At 43.4% G+C, this 16,743-nt stretch overlaps 1 protein-coding gene across 3 annotated transcripts in view; it reads right to left on the reverse strand.

Annotated features, from left to right (window-relative positions):
- Positions 1-16,743, reverse strand: part of Smyd3 (SET and MYND domain containing 3) — a 533,841-nt gene that overhangs the window by 236,588 nt on the left and 280,510 nt on the right. Inside the window, exon 1 of one of the 3 annotated variants that reach the window (XM_076914590.1) lies at positions 14,800-14,939. The exons of the other annotated variants lie outside the window; for them this stretch is intronic. The gene's annotated coding sequence lies outside the window, so the exon portion shown is untranslated. Of the gene's footprint in view, positions 1-14,799; positions 14,940-16,743 lie in introns of those variants that run through there. 3 annotated transcript variants of the gene reach the window in all.

Below are 16,743 nucleotides of genomic sequence, written 5' to 3' on the forward strand. Positions count from 1 at the left end.
ACAAATTGCTATTAAATGCTGCATCTACCTGTGTTTTCCTCTTAATGGCTTTAAACCCAGGTGTATCCCCCACCTTTAAGGAAAAGAAAATAACAAAACAAAAAGAGGAAGGGATTTTTCTCTCCAACAAAGGCACTATTACACTTCCTGCAGTGAATTTTAAAAACCTCTGCACTGCAGTATTTCCAGCGTGCTTCCTACGTGTTTTGCTCAATTTCTGTTCGCATCCTCTGGGCACCAGTCCCCTAAAGAAGGACTTCTCTGGGTTATTCATCATCTGCTAAACTCTAATCACTTTGTGTGGAGCCGGGGGAAGCTACCAACAGGGGTCAGGACACGCTGCTCCAGCATATGGCATGCTAGATAGCTCAAGATGAAGCCTGAGGAAAAACAGTAGAAGCCGGAAGGTCACTTTGACTCCTCCAACACACCCTTTTCCCTAGAACAGGTCATAAAACACAGGGAGGATTTTACAGCTCTTCCTTGAAGCAGGTCAAAAGACCCTCATGTGAGCTGTGCCCTCCCCACAGGGACAAATAGTTTCCTTTTCTCCAAACGCACAAGGCACAAGGGAGTATCAGCAAACAGCCTGTGCTCATTACATCTACCTCAGGACCCTCTGCCCTACCATATTTCTCCATGACCGTCCACTCTCCATCAACGCTAATACAGAAACCACTCATGTCTAATGAGCGCTCCTCGCAACTCCATTTCTTTACAAGGGCTCCCGAGTCACATAAAATAAATAAATCTATATGCTTTCCTCTTGTTAATCTGCCCGGCAAAGCAGTCTCAGTGCTGAAGCCGACAGGAAGTGAAGGAAAGCTATCTTCTCCCCCCACCCTCCCACTCCCATCATAAAAAGGGTCTCAATATCTTGTCTCTGGTCAGCCCTGAAAGATTTGTTTGTTTGGCCTGCAGATGATGGAAACACCTTTTCCCTGGTGAAATGATAAACAGTTGAATGAGCAACAGAGAATCGTTCACCTTTTCATGAGCAGGGTGTGAGAACCCAGCACATCCCAAAGCTGCAGTAACCACGCATCCAATTTGCCTGGTTCATCCCCAATCTGTATCATTTATCCAAGCAGTTATTCCCAGCTCTCTCCCTTTTGTTCTCAAGGTATTCTGGCTTGGAAAAAAAGTCATTATGTAGACACCCTGCATGCTTTCTTTAAAGCACTCTTGGCTTGACACTATGATAGCACCTGCATGGATGGCAATCAATCCACTGTAACTGAGCTATGCTTGGCAGCTAAAAGGCTGTTGAGTCTTCGAGTCAACCTTCCCTTACAAGGTGCTTGTTAGAGAACCTAAAAGGACCAACCAGGAGCTAGAGGTGTCGGTGAGTTTACAGAATTGTCACTGTGTTGCCTTTGCAACTTGACAATCAGTGTCTCTATTTATGTGTGTGACAGTCCAAGACAGACAGGCTTTCATCCCCACTGCCTGGAAGGACGCTTGCAGAGGACACTAATTACTGTAGGGTGCTACATTCTCAGAGAATGTGTAACAAGTTTGCAGAGGCCAAGCTGTGACAAATTACATACCTTAAGGACATCACCAGGCTTGTTACAGCACAGCATGGAAAGACATGGAGACTGAGCTTGGCAGCACGGTAATGCCACAGCAGGACTGGGCATCCACAAAACAGAACAAGGAGGAAGATAGTTAAATAATGCCTCTGGGACGAAACTATCACAAAAACATGCAGAAGAATAAAATGCTTACAACCCCCGCTCAGGGATAAATTCATCCTGTAATCAGGAAATCTTATATTGAGTGGGATAATGATGGATTCAAGGACAACACAACTGAAACACAGCACAACAGCCATGAGCACAGAGCTTGTGGGGGAATGTGGTCTCACCCAGTAGAGACACCAAGGAGGCTTCCCTCTGACTGGGAAAATGCCAACAACACGGTTTACTTGCATCTCTGCACTCTTGTCTTTACTGCTAGTTCTTATGCACAGAAAGGAGGTGTGTGTGTGTGTGTGTGTGTGTGTGTGTGTGTGTGTGTGTGTGTTAAAACAAATGTAATTTAATGTATTTGTCTTTACAAATACACACAGGGTGCTCAAATGTATACAAAGTCTTCAGTTTCACCAACTTTGAGTCACGTGTGCTATGGCAGTCAGCTATGTTTGTGTGTTGGCACAAGATCTAATTTTATAGAAAAGATATAGGCATGTGTGAAATCAATAAGGATTTCGCTGAATACACAGAAACCAATCTACATGCACTATACAGTACAATATATAGTCTTCTGTAGCAGGAATGTGCCAAGCACCCAGCCTAAAGAACCAGACCACTGATTTTCCATCTGTGGGGACTACTGAACACAACCCAAAGGTCAGCTCACCATCATGATCTCTAGATCCAGACTTTATGTTAGTTTCTGATTGGCTCAAGCAACAGTGAAAAGTTCTGCTAGGTTGTTAAAGATTTCTGGTTAAGACCTTGAGGAACAAACACTAGAAAAGATAGCTGCCTCCCATTCCCAGGGATCATCACTCTTAGACTGTGGTTCTAGGTGCACTGGGACAAAGCAATACCTTGAGGGAAGCAAAACCCTTCCCAAGTCCCAAGGAAGGTATCAGAAGACAACATTCACCCTTCCCAAAAGGCTCTCCCTACCTCTTCCTTTCCCTTACCCTTCCCATTACTGAGACTTGAAACAGGATCGCTACCACTGAGCTACACCACACTGTAATAGTATTTCTGTAATAGTATTTTCTGTGCTGCACACAGTATCAATTTTAACCATTTTTGCCAACTTATTTAATCAAAGGAGCTATTGAAAAGTCTCATTTGTAAAATGCTTTTGCAAAGGAATAAAACTTCTGCAGACTTTCCAGACTAAGTATAGCAACTGAATGACCAGAGAGACATTCAATATGCACACCTACATAAGACTGGAGAATGTTTCTTGGAATATCTGCCATTTTCCTGCCTGAGGCCAGAGTCCTAAGTGAAGCTACAGGAGGTCCACAGAGTGAGCTCAGCAGCACAGAACAGCCATGCATACCTCTCTCAGTTGCCCTTACTATGTTAGAGGCTAGCCTTCTTGTTCTCTGGAGACCATTCCTGGCCTTCCTGACTCTACAAATCCAAATTCCCCATCCCTCGTGCAATATCCAGCAGAAAAATATTCTTCCCATACTTTAGAGCTAATAGAATGCATGGCCAGAAATTCCGTCAAACTCTAGCAAATCGACAAACCCACTGGACTATTTCAACATCTACCCTTCCATTCTTTCTATAATAGGCATTTCTTGCTACTTTAAAAACTCATCTATCCAAACTCTTTCTTTTCCTACTAGATTACAAGCCCTGTGAACTACATATTGGCACCCACCAGTCAACAGTCACTTGTTGAATGATGACAATGTTATATCACTGGGCTTCAGTCATTGTTCCTCTAACTTTGAAGCAGTGGGAAGGCAACAGTAAGAAAGAAACTGTAGCACCTCTCACAGAGGGGAAGAAAGCTTGAACAATTGTTTTCTTTGCTATCTACATTTAAGTAAAGAATCTGTAAAGGGCTGGGATGTGTCTCACTGTATAGCAAGGTACTTGCCTTCAGGGACTGTGCCTTCAATCCCCCAAATCCAAACAAGTAAGAACCTGCCAGCAAGGGCTCATGTGCAGGAAGTATGGTCTCTAATTGAGGTGACAGCCACAGAACAACATTTTAAGGAATGGGATCCCCTCTTGATGAACACATCAATGTATCTCACAGAAGATTAGATCCCAGAGGATTGTCATACAAAGGATGGACTGATCCCTCTCTCTCCCATTCTGTCACTCTTGGTCCCTCTAGCACATGCCACTCGCCTCTCTTGCATATGATCCAATGACTGTGTTGTCATCTAGCACGTGGCCCTCACCAGAGCCAAGAAAATATCTCCTGAGCCCTTAAAACTGATGAATTAAAGTACCCAGCCTCGGGAGTTTTATTATAGCAACAGAAAACCACCTAAGCCAAATGCATTCTCTCTGGACAATGTTCATCTACCAAGACAACAACTGTATCTGAAAATACAACATGAGTGGAACCTGCATGTGCCTTTTCATTTTAATTTTGAACAGAAGACAAATGACATTTGCAAAGTAGGATTCCAACAGTGCCATGATTATAAGTTCAAACACAGTAGCAAGAATAAGGCTCTGTATTCACATGGCAATATGAACCAGCCGATGCCCAGTCCCCAGCACTCTTCTGTTTGTCAAGAGGGCCTCACCCCTGGAATAGAACCCTCTTCCTCCAAGCCAGTGTCTACATTTAAACTTCTAAGGTATCATTTGTACATGTTCATATAATGACTTTGTAACTAATACAGACTCATTAATAAGGAAAAACTAAAGTGATCAGCTGCTGCTTCTGAATGAAGCCCTGCACACACCAGTTGGCTTAGCTTCCCATTGCAGCCCGACTCTAGCTAAGACAGAAGAGTGTCATTTCTATTAGGAAATGCTAGTCAAGACAAATGCCAGCATGGCTACAGAATAGAACCCAGATAAGGGCACATGGCAGGGAAGCACACCTGCACTACCTTCTTGACGGTTCTCAACTTATTACTTCTGACAAAAGTCAAAAGGAAAAAGGGAAACGCCATAAAATACCCTGATTAAATGCTACCTTAAAAGTAGGAATCAGGAGTTTGATTGCTGCTTATCTTTATTTCCAGTATGATAACATAAACTATTCAGAAATTTTAATTTTAGATACATCATAATATGTCTCCTTTGTTATTGAGTATTTTAATACATTTGGAAGACGCACAGTTATCAGTAGAAGGCCCATGCCTCTGTTGATAAATACATGTGTGTGAACATGTAAGGCACAGTGTATTCAGAAGGGTTTTGACATATTTTTAAAGAGGCTTCGGATCTTTTAACTATTGTGTTAGTAATTGCTTGACTTTGTTATCTAAAATTTTCATGCATAATGATCATGTTTTTCTAGTATATTCTTTCTCCTACAAACTCTCACTCAAAACTATGCACCTATCTATTAAATTCTCCATGTATAAGACCCTTTGTGTTACTGTGTTTCTTTTAACTATAATTTTTAGATCCAGATAATTATTTTGGAAAAGGTATCCATCCCATCTATCTATTTCTGGTCAAACATCATTTAAACTGCTTAGATGTTGGGCCACATTTTGGCCCTGGTTTTGGCCTTATGGACAAACCCGAGCCTGGTTCGAGTTTTGAGACCTATTTCAGTCACTTCCATACTGGGGTGACTCAGCAAGACCTGTTTGGCCCTGCCTCTGCCCTGCCATTGCTAATGTAAAGCTTTGTCATTGGCCCTGTCAGTCACCCCATAACCTCCTCCTTCATTCTTCTCCACTTCCTATGTCATCTCACCCCACCAAAAATCCCCCTCCCTATGCTCGAGTTTATATAAACGAGAGGCTGATGCAATAACATTGAGTTCCTGCTCCAACAAGGCTCCCAGAGGTGTGTTTCTTTTGGGCCGTCGACACTCACCATCCCGCTCAGGCCCGGACCCTATGGGACCAGGACCTCTCTCCTCTCCCTTGACCTGCTGGCAAGGAGCCGACCAACACTTAGGAGCATGTAAACTGCTCCATTGAGACTTCTAAAAAATGAACATTTAAATAGTCGTTAAATGCTCACAGACCTCTGTTGAAGCTTTCAGTTTCCAAAAGCATTTTCATTTTGACCTGGTCACAACTTCAGTTTGCATTTCTTTGTGTGCCCAGGACACTGAGCATCTGTCCACTCCACTTACGTCTGTGGTAGAAACAGGACCTTAGTCTGCCAGTGGTAACAACACAAAATCCCTATCTCCTCACACTCTAAACGGCTCATAGCTGCCCTGAAGCTGTGTTGAAACCTAAGTCTGGAAATGGAGGCATTTACACAGCAGAGATGGAGAGAGGTAGGGTCAGGGATATGTCTTCTCAGTATTTCCCAGTGAAAGGATATTGAAAGACCTGGCCACTTGCCCCTATTCCTTTTCTTCAGATTTCCTTGTAATCTCTGGAGTCCCAGGACTACTGAAGGACTATCTAATTGTATTAAGGTTAAGGTAACAACCTTGGTTTTAAAAGCATGTGAGCAAGAATTTGAAACATTGAAAAACATCAGCAAGGACACAGAGTCCATCTATGAAGGTCATATAAAGGGCAGGAGTAACTGTCAACAAAACCCTTGCAAGAGCAAGGACCCACAGGTCCTAAAAGGGGAGAAGCCAGTCTCAGAAAAAAGCTTCACTGGGAGTTTGATGCCAGAGCTGTGCCCCAGGCACTCAGCCACGGCTAAGGCTACTCACTTTATGTGTATGGAGTTAGAGAAGGCGGCATCTCCTTTCTGAATGAAACCTTGGTGGCTGCCAGGAACTGAATGTAGTGCTGGGCTCACTCTGGAAATTGCCCGAGTGTTAACTGTGGTTGTTCTCTCAGATGGTCAGGGAGATCATACCACTGATTTATGCCTTGCTATTTCTACTGCACAATGCCCTTTTAAAATATGCTCAACGGATTTAGTCAGCATCCTGTGTGTGAAACAGGCTTCATTAGAAGTCCTAAAAATACTTGGTAAAGTATGAACTCATAGGGTTAAGAATAGCATCATAAGGCATGAATGACCAGCTTGATGTGAAGTCTACATATGGAATGTGAACTGTAGACTTTATATACTACATTCCTACCAAATCAGAAAGGAGTTTATACAAACATTAATCTCCACGGTATTAATTATTATCTCAGTGCCTCTCTCCAATAGGGCTCCTCCTTGCCACACTCATCCCCTGCCTTAGTTACACATCCCTCTTTATAGGCCTTGGGATCTGCAGAGTCTGAACTGATGTCACCCTCGGGTTCTCTGTCACTCTCTCACTGAGAGCATTTCCACATTCAGCCAATGACCTTCTTTCACTTGACATGGTGTTCTCTAACAATCTCCTTGAGCTCCCTAGGCTTGGCTGCATCTCCTCCACTGGTATCCAAAGCCCCCCATCCCCACATCATGGCATTAGTCACATACAAAATTGTAATTTGCTTCCTAGACTGACTGCCTTTTCTCATAAATGAGCCCACCGGCAGCTAGTGCAGACACAGCAAGTACAGTGGTAGTGACTAGAACCCAAAAGCCACTTTTTTAACCTCTTAATCTTCTGTAGGCTTCAGCTATGCAATCACTCATTTAACAAACTCCTATTGAACTTACACTAGCTGCTAGACACTCGGCAAGGCACAAGGCATGGTCAAGGACTTAGCATATGGACATGATTAAGTGCAAGAGACTCTGGGAGCATGCATCGGGACAACACGTCAAGCTAGGAGGATTTAAGGAACACTACGCCAATACTTGGACATCTGAGCCTGGACAACTTGAGCCTGAAACATCAAAGAAGGCAATCAGAAGGGAATGTGGGGAAATGCAGCTGGTAGCATCCAAATCACCAGGCGAGTCATGCAAGCCCAAACCAAGCTGCATGATCCTGCAGCTACCCTTCAGGCAGGAATGACCAAAACATTATCTCAATCCCATTGTTATTTTTATATGTCAGTGGCCATTATTAAAACTCTCCCTTTTTTGGTTGTCATACAATGAATGCAACTATCTACAACTGCAGGACTATGATCTTCAATACCTATGGGAGTTTATAAAATAGCTTCCCCCTATGAATACTATTCATGCAATTCTGTGGGGCTGAAGATACCATAACTAGGATATATTTTAAATAGCACTTTCTCTGCAGCTGAAAACTCAGCACTGATGTTCTGCTAATAAGAAAAAGAATTAAAGAAAGTAGTGGCCAGTGAGATGCCTCAGTCAGTTCAGTTCTTGGAGTTTAAATGGCAGAAGGTAAGAACTGAGTCCTACATAAGTGTTCACCAACCACTACATGTTCTCCACGGCATGCACAGGCATGCAGAAGCACACACACTAAGTAAATACATGCAAGAAAATTTTTATACTTTGTAGATTAGCTGACTGTTGCTATTTACCCACTATCCTGTAGACTTCTATTAGTTTAAGTGTACGCTTCTTGCTTTGTGTCTAGGGCTTGCTTTGTTCACCGAACTTGGAGCAAACTGACAAGATGAACTACTGAACCTTGGACTACTCTTGACAGTGGGCAGTGGTGGGACAGACAAAAGCTCTGTGCAGACAGTTTAATACTACCCTTGTCCAGACTTCTTTCTTGGCAAAAAGTACAACTGAATAAACAGAAACAAGATGCACAATCCCTGCAGTAACTCTTAACAGCAGGAAGAACGAAGACCTGAGAGCAAAGCCCTCCAACTGCTGTAATCTTTGCTCCAGGGGACTCGGAGGACAGTTTTCAGAGTCTGACTAAGGTAACTCCTCAGGAGTTGGTCTTCAAATACTTAACACAAGCACAGGAAGTAGCATGACTGACCCTTAGCTTCCAGTGAGCTGGTAAAGTACTGGCTACCTGAATGGTGTACATGAAACAGAGAGCAGCCACCTTCTGACTTAACTACGGGGTCTGCAGGTCTTAGAAATGCTCATTATCTTAGCTTCATGTCCAACTACACCACAACAAGTATAGCTTAGACGGAGACACAGGAAGGACGGGCTCTTCTTCCAGGGCATCTAATGCTCAGCTACTTCTCCAAGTCTTTGGGCTTTGATTCACTTTCTTGAGTATAATACAGGAATATAAAAAGATTCATAAGTATGACACTCATATCCAGTTTATAGCCCCCTCCTTAGGGCCTATAAATATATTTTCATTGTGAAATATTCACTTCTGGATAACTTATTTACTTGAAAAAACACTGAGAACCATCAGTTTTTTTTTTCACACCAGAAAAAGGAATCTCTTCGATTCATGCCCTTTAAAGTTGTGGTTGATTAATTTGCACCAAAAAACAGGACAAACGCTGAAATCCCCCACCTCTATCCTATCCTACCCAGCTCCCAACTAAGCAGTCCAACTGGGAGACAGCGCCACTCCCTGAGTAGGCATGCTACTTGATACCCACCCTGCTTCCTGCCCCCAGCACACCCAACACCCTGACAAATCAGCAAGATGCAGAGAAAGGGGTGCCCTACCTCTAGGTCATTTTGGGGAGCAATGGCTCTGGCTTTTCTCAGTGATGATGTTAAATCAAGTTAATTTTGTCCAAACATCTATTTTCTTCCAAAGTATGGTTCTGTGACTAAAGTTACAGGCTGTCTAGTTTCTGCTAGTCTTAAGATGGCTCAACGCATCAGCTTTCCTGCTTGTGTTTCTACCGTCCTGAACAGTTTGCTGGAGTGCTGGTAGTTTTCCATAATTGTTACAATCCTCTTCTTCCCCTTCATGTCTCATTTATGAATTACCACTAGACTTACACTTAAATTAAAAGGCATAAAAAAGATGAGTGAGCTATGAAGAAATGGCTCCCAGACAATGAACAAAGTAGGGAAAACTACCTCCACACATGCATTCGTTGATGCTGTAAGTCTGTACACTGGTATAAATGACCAACAAGAAAATCCATTAGTGCTGAAGCTATATACCTACACATCTGTCTGCCTCTTGCAGGTCAACAGGCAGCCTTCAATCACTCAGTCACTACCAACCCAAGGAAGCCCTACGACCTAAGTGAAGCTGGAAGTGAGTTTCTAGTCTGAATACTCAAGAACCTACTGGGCTAAAAGAGTTGATTATAAAGGTCAAAAAGTGCCAGAGTGGGTTTTGAGAAAACCTACTACATTAATTCAGAAAAGGCCCAATATTTGAACACTTAAATATTTAAAACAAATAAATTAGGAACCTTGTTTTCCTTTTCTAAAAAACTATTTTCAATGTTCCCTATCATATTTTAGTTGACCTGCCTGAAAAAAAAAAATGAATTAGATAACAAAATATTGGCAGGCAGCCATAGGGCAAGCTTATAATCCCAGCCACTTATGAAGCTAAAGTAGGAGGGTCATAAGTTGAAAGCAAGCCTGGGCAATTTACCTAGACCCTTCCACTCATAAGAAATGTCAAGGAGAGAACTGAGCTCAGCAATAGAGTGACATCCCTGGCTTTAGTTCTCAGCCTGAACAATAGGGGGATAAAGAGCTGGGTATTATTTATGTGATTTTCAAGTATTATTCTAAACTTTATTTTAAAATAACATCAGGAAATGGCACTGGATTTCTTCAGACAGTGTTTCTTGTCCTATGAAAGAGGTGTTTCAATTATAAAAATTTTAATATATGCAGCTTTTAAAAAACATAGTGGAGACGATGTATGTAGTGATACATGCATACACCCACGCGCCCACATCTAAATGCATGCTAAAATATTTAGTTGCAGCTGAAGTGCTGCTTCCCACACCATTTTCGAGTTATCTCTGAAAAAGTCAAACTTCTAATCACCAAAGAGACGAGTAAAAAGGAAAGTGGAACTTCTAATCACTAAGGAGACACAATATTTCTTAATTGTCTTTGCCCTCAGCCTCCTCTATCCAGTCTGAATCTGTGAAGTCTCAAGAGAGTCCTACAGTTTCCAGGAGAGTTCATATGGGTCTGGTAAACTGAGTACAAAAGGCCACCAAAAACAGTCTCCCCAGGGTCTGGCAGGGAGACTACACCCTAAGATTAACAGTTCACACAATATTTATTTTTGAAACAATTACTATGTCTCACATATGGCTGTGAAATAAACAAATCTCTGAGTCATTAGCAAAGGGACAATGGGATTCAACCAGCTCCATCTGCTCCTTCGGGGTGGGATTCCCACTGTCAAATGAGGGACACATGAACACAGCACAAGCCGTGTCCAGAGGAGAGCGGACCACACCTTCAACACCAACGGAATGACTGAGTGAGCTGAGAATCATAATCCAATACCTGTGCCTCAAACAATTCTGTCTGAAAGAAAAAAACAAAAACAAATAAGACAAAAAAAAAAAAAAAACCCAAAAAACAAAAACACATATACAAAAACAAAAACAAACAAACAAACAAAAAACACGAGAAGAAATTTTAAAAATCAATTCTGGTTTGTTCTCAATGGACTAAGAAAATACCCAGTATTCAACACTGATTCGGTAACAATTGAAGAGGAAAAAAAAAATAAAAGAAAACTTCCATCATGGTGAGGCTAATAATACTTCATCTGCAGCAACTTTGAGGAAGCTGATTAGATGATCCTAATGGGTGATTTACAGTGAAAGGGAAATACACCCTTAGCATAATTTAATAAGATCTTCAGACTGAAGCGGATTCAAGGGTTTCATAAAAAACCTTTGCATGGCCTTTTAATAGCTCTCTCCAATTCCAATTAACTTGTTAAATGCCAGTCCTCACTGCCTCACCACAGCCAGCCCTTCCTGATTAAATCATTAACTGACCCTTAGCGGCACAGCATCTCCTCAGTTATGACGGAGAGTCCGGAGGAGATGAGCGCACTCCAATCTCCATGCCAGGAAAGAAACACTGCATCGTGCAATTCAAAATAATAACTCATTCTAGTCATCTTTTGGGATACACAAGACTACATTTACCAAATACATTGGCCCATCTTAATTGTTTCACTGGGGTTAATATTTAGATTAGCTTAACCTTTTCAGAGACCCTCAACAGGTAGGGCAGAAATGTTGATTAAAAGAGTTAATTTATGTAAAAGGTAGCCATTGAAGATCAGAAGGCGCTGACAGCCTGTCTGTGATCAGCCTGACTTCTGATCTGGTGTCAAGGCTTGTGGACTCCCCACTGGGCATCTCCTCACACAGACAGCACATCTGTTCACCCCACACTAGTTCTGCCCACTTCCTTCTCCGTTTTCCAGACTGCTTGCTGCTCCTCAGAAGAGGGCATACCTGGTTCCAGAGACCAAGAGTCTCCTGCAAAGTTCAAGGTTGAATGTCCCTGCAAAAATCAGGGAGAGCCCCCCACTGAGCCGCAGACAGCTTCACTCTGCCAAGTCCCACCTCCTTGAACTTCTTTTCTTTTTATCTGTGACTACTCCGTGACACTGTCCCTCTGTCAAAGTGAGTGTGCATGCCCTGACGAGACACAACAAACCCAGTAACTACATCACAGAAAGGTTGCACAAAAGCTCCCATGAACACTCTGTTCGCTAAACAACTTCCTATCTTGCATTTATTTGGACGACTTTACAACAGAGTGAAGGCTTTGAGGATAAATAAAACAAACCAAGATGCCTACAAATGACATGAAAACTATGCTTCAGGTCACTAGGATGGAGAAAAGGAACTGTCTGGGCTCAGGTTCTAACAAAATGCAGTATTCTGCCATCCTCTCAGGGAGTCCGCCACTTAGAAGATAAGAAGTTCTGTCCACAACTTCCCGATCTGTTATCTACTTTACAATGAGCTCTACTTTACAAAGACAGACAAATGGGATATTAATGAGATAAAAAATAACCACAGTGCACACTTCTTCACCTTACAGGCAAAAGTTGTCAAACAGAAATCCATGTGACAGCATGACACTGACATTGATGGCTTAATAAGGATGGGGTATCTGCTTTTCAACTCTCCTTAAAGTGCTCCCAGAGTCTGCCACAGCTCTCCCTGCCCAATGCCTGACATAAAGCAGGTATCCTTTGAGTCCCTGACAACTCCCAGCCATGATGTCCACCTGGTAGGGAACATGTTCTCAGTCACCACCATACTTAGAGGCTTAATTTGTAACTGCAACTTTTCATACTTTAAAAATAAATGTCTTATGTTGATTTTGTAAAAGAAGAAAAGCATACTTTTAAAACCCCAAAACTTAATGGAGGAGAGGTATGGTAGTAGTAGCTGTAGTCCCAGCTACTCTGGAGACCGCTCCAAGGAGACCACTGCTGCCAGGAGTTCCTGGACAGCACAGGCAGACTCTGTACATGCATACATACATACATTACATACATACATATATAAATACATACATACATGCATATACATAAGATATACACACATATATACATAAATACACACATACATACATTTGATTGTACATTTAATATGGTATGCTAATTATATTAAATTGGTATTCTGCTTTATTCTAACTCAAATTAAGTTACATTTGCTTTTGAAAGCATTTTTTAGGTCAACAGTTTAAGAAAAGAGGAAGAAGAAGAGGAAGAGGAGGAGGAGGAGGAGGAGGAAGAAGAGGAAGAGGAGGAAGAGGAGGAGGAGGAAAAGGAAGAGGAGGAGGAGGAAGAGGAAGACAAGGAAGAGGAGGAGGAAGAGGAAGAGGAGGAGGAGGAAGAGGAAGAGGATGAAGAGAAAGAGGAGGAAGAGGAGGAGGAAGAGGAAGAGGAGGAGGAAGAGAAAGAGGAGGAGGAGGAGGAAGGGAAGAAGATGAGGAGGAAGAGGAGGAGGAGGAAGAGGATGAGGATGAGGAGGAAGAGGAGGAGGAAGAGGAAGAGGAAGAGGAGGAGGAGGAGGAAGAGAAAGAGGAGGAGGAGGAGGAAGGGAAGAAGATGAGGAGGAAGAGGAGGAGGAGGAAGAGGATGAGGAGGAAGAGGAGGAAGAGGAAGAGGAGGAGGAGGAGGAAGAGAAAGAGGAGGAGGAGGAAGAAGGGAAGAAGATGAGGAGGAAGAGGAGGAGGAGGAAGAAGAGGAGGAGGAAAAGGAAGAGGAGGAAGAGAAAGAGGAGGAGGAGGAGGAGGAGGAGGAGGAGGAGGAGGAGGAGGAGGAGGAGGGAGCAGCAGCAGAAGCAGCAGAAGCAGCCGCTGCTGCTACCACTGCCGCTGCCACCTCTGCCAGGCGTGCTGGCAAGTAGCATGTAGGCCAGGAGCTTTAAGACAACCATAGTGTATGTATCAGGCCCACATATCAGTCCACAATACACCACAGAAAGCACAGACAAGCTGACAGGCACGTGTCTCACAGACTTTCTCCATTATGTCCCTTCTCAATTTTTGTGCTTTCCCAGTCTTAGCCCCTCTAATGTAAACAAGGCTTTAAGTCTGTCACTGTCAAAGACAAACCAAAGCTAAAATTCTAAGCTAAACTAACATGTTTCTTGCTGGGGACAGGCCAAGTGACACTGGGTACAACAGAAGATAACTTGTCAGACACCAAGGTGACAGACATACAGGACAGGCAATGGGAGGGTTCCTCATAAAGGGAATGGGAAATATTCTAATGAGAACTTAGGTAAGTATGGGCAGAACAGGCCTATAACCTGTCACTAGGGGGCTGGGGAAGGACAACCATGAATGTGATTACCAGCCTGGGCTGTAGAGTAAAACCCTGTCCCAAAACAAACAACAACCAAAACTAAAACCTGCATGCACTCCAAAAGGAAGTGAACAGCTGAGCGTTGCTAAAGGAATGCTCAAAATGCGTGAACAGAGAGCTTGGGCAAGAAAAGAATTCACCATTACATCTCAATTAAAAATGAGCTTCTCCTGCTGAATTTTTGGGCATCTCACACACACACACACACACACACACACACACACAGAGAGAGGGGGGGGGACAGAGACAGAGAGAGGCAGAGAGAGAGGCAGAGAGAGACAGAGAAAGAGACAGAGAGAGACAGAGAAAGAAACAGAGACAGGGAGACAGGGAGGGAGGCAATCAGCAAATCATAATGAATGTTGTTTTGAAGCCTCAGTCTATTACTTGAAAGCCAGTCCTATGCTTTTTGTCACCCTTCAGCCTGGCAGAGCTGACTGAGGAAAGAGACATCACTATTCAGGGGAAAAGCAACTTACTAAAGTGGTCATACCTTAAAGACTAAAGAACAAGCAACAAGGGAGGAAGACAGAAGCCTAGCACCGCTGGCAGCCTGCCTACAACACGGCCTTGGTGAGAGTTACAAATGATGCTTGCTTCCTGGCTGGAGGTTACCTTGGAGAAGACACCAGTGAGAGAAAGGCAGCAGGTGGGCTCTGCAGAGCCAAGGGCTCCTGAAATCCAAACCCTTTGTTTTCACACTTCTGCCAACAACTTTCCAAAGCAGCCGCTGCTGACCAGCCTTGTTTGGCTGTCTCCTTATCAAAACTTCACAAAAATTTAATATTAACCCCATGAGCCCTAAGGATGTAAATTAATTGAATGAAATTTACAAACATTATGCAATGAGATAGAGCAACTTTAGACTTTTCCCTGTTCAGTGGACTTAGCCACACAGCACAGGAGTTTTGCTTGACATGAGTTCAGAGTCCCTGGAAACCTACCTAATCCTGCTCTCTGGGCCTTGTGCCTAGTCACAGAACCATGTTAGCCCATATCTGGAAAATTAATAAACCCCAGATGGGTCTAAAGACTAAGAAGTACTTCTGACACGTTTTGCCATTCGCTGTATTGTAGCTGTCCTTTGCGGTGAGAGAATCTACCTCAAAAGACCACAAGAATAGCAGAAAAAAGCCAGTGGTTATTAGCATGCAACAAGATAGCTCATATAAGATTAATATGGTCTCAAGTTGAAGCTAAGAATTAAATATAGGGAAGCCTGTATCCATTGATTTGATACAGATATTCCCCAAACAAAATTAGAAGCTCATCCATTTTTCACCAAAATGCAAAAAAAAAAAAAAAAAAAATCCCATGGTTTTTGAATGACAAGGTGAGACAAAGAACAGCAATGATTTCTCCACTTGCCAACATCACCAAGCCAGTCAGCTAATCCACACTTACACACTTCATGCTGATGCAGTGATGGAGAGAAGGGTTCAAGCCTTAAGCTCTCTGGGATGAGATGTAATATAACCAGAGGCCTGATTTACCTATGACTGCCATACTTACCAGGGAAGAATTAAGACCCTTCCTCTCATCATTAACTTTCAAGGTACAGCCACCTGTCACCCTTCCAATTGAGATCAAGTCTTTTTATCTTTACTTTCCTCGATTTGGTTTAAATTGTGTGTGCCTGCACCTGTGTATGGAAGTCAGAGGTTATAGTCGGTGTCCTCCCAGAGCCAGGGTCTCTCAGTGATTCAACTACCAGACCATCCAGCCACTGAACTCCAGGAATCCCCACCCCACCCCCCACTAAACTGGCCAGCCACTGACCTCCCTATCGCCCCCATCTTCCTCCCATCTTCCTCCCCTTCCCTCCCTCCAGTGCTAAATGTTAGTATTCTGTCTAAACTCCACCTCCCCAGTTACCTGGCAACAGCCAGGTATGCTCCTCCCCACAGTTACCTGGCAACTGCCAGGTAGGGATCCACTATAAAAGGGGCTGCTTGCCCCCTCCTCTCTCTCTTATTCTCTTACTCTCTTACTCTCTCTCTTACCCTCTTGCCTCTCTGTCCCCTCCCCCACCTTCCTCCCTCTCCACGTGGTCATGGCGGGCCCCTACTTCTCTCTCTCTTATCTCTTCCATCTTCCTCTCCCCACCTTTGCCCTTTCCCTTGAATAAACCTACCCCCCACCCCCCTTGGAACCGCGTGGTCTGGAGTGGTCTATTCTGCACAGCGGTCGGATTTCTTACATCTTTCTTGCACTAAGGTTAAAAATGCAGCTGTCATGCCCGGCTTGCGGGTGCTGGGAATCTGGTCTTCCTGCCTGTGCCACAGGCTCCTTACCAGCTGAGCCATGATCCCAGCCTTCTTGCCTATCTTTCCTCCATTCTCTCTGCATCTGAAAGGTATTGGCCCATAAGGAGCTGTGAGCTACTGAGGTAACTGGGAAGTTCTGCCTGATGGCTCTGCAATAGCTTTGGATGTTAACTGCTAAGGGAATTTCATAAATGACTTAACACTTGGAGGTCAGGGGGCTTTGTTTTGCTGGGGCTCAAATCCAGGAACTACTATTTGGTACTGACCTATACCTTCTGGAAGCACAAGGAGG

The sequence above is a fragment of the Arvicanthis niloticus genome, chromosome 16 (assembly GCF_011762505.2).
Source record: "Arvicanthis niloticus isolate mArvNil1 chromosome 16, mArvNil1.pat.X, whole genome shotgun sequence".
Classification (NCBI taxonomy): domain Eukaryota; kingdom Metazoa; phylum Chordata; class Mammalia; order Rodentia; family Muridae; genus Arvicanthis; species Arvicanthis niloticus.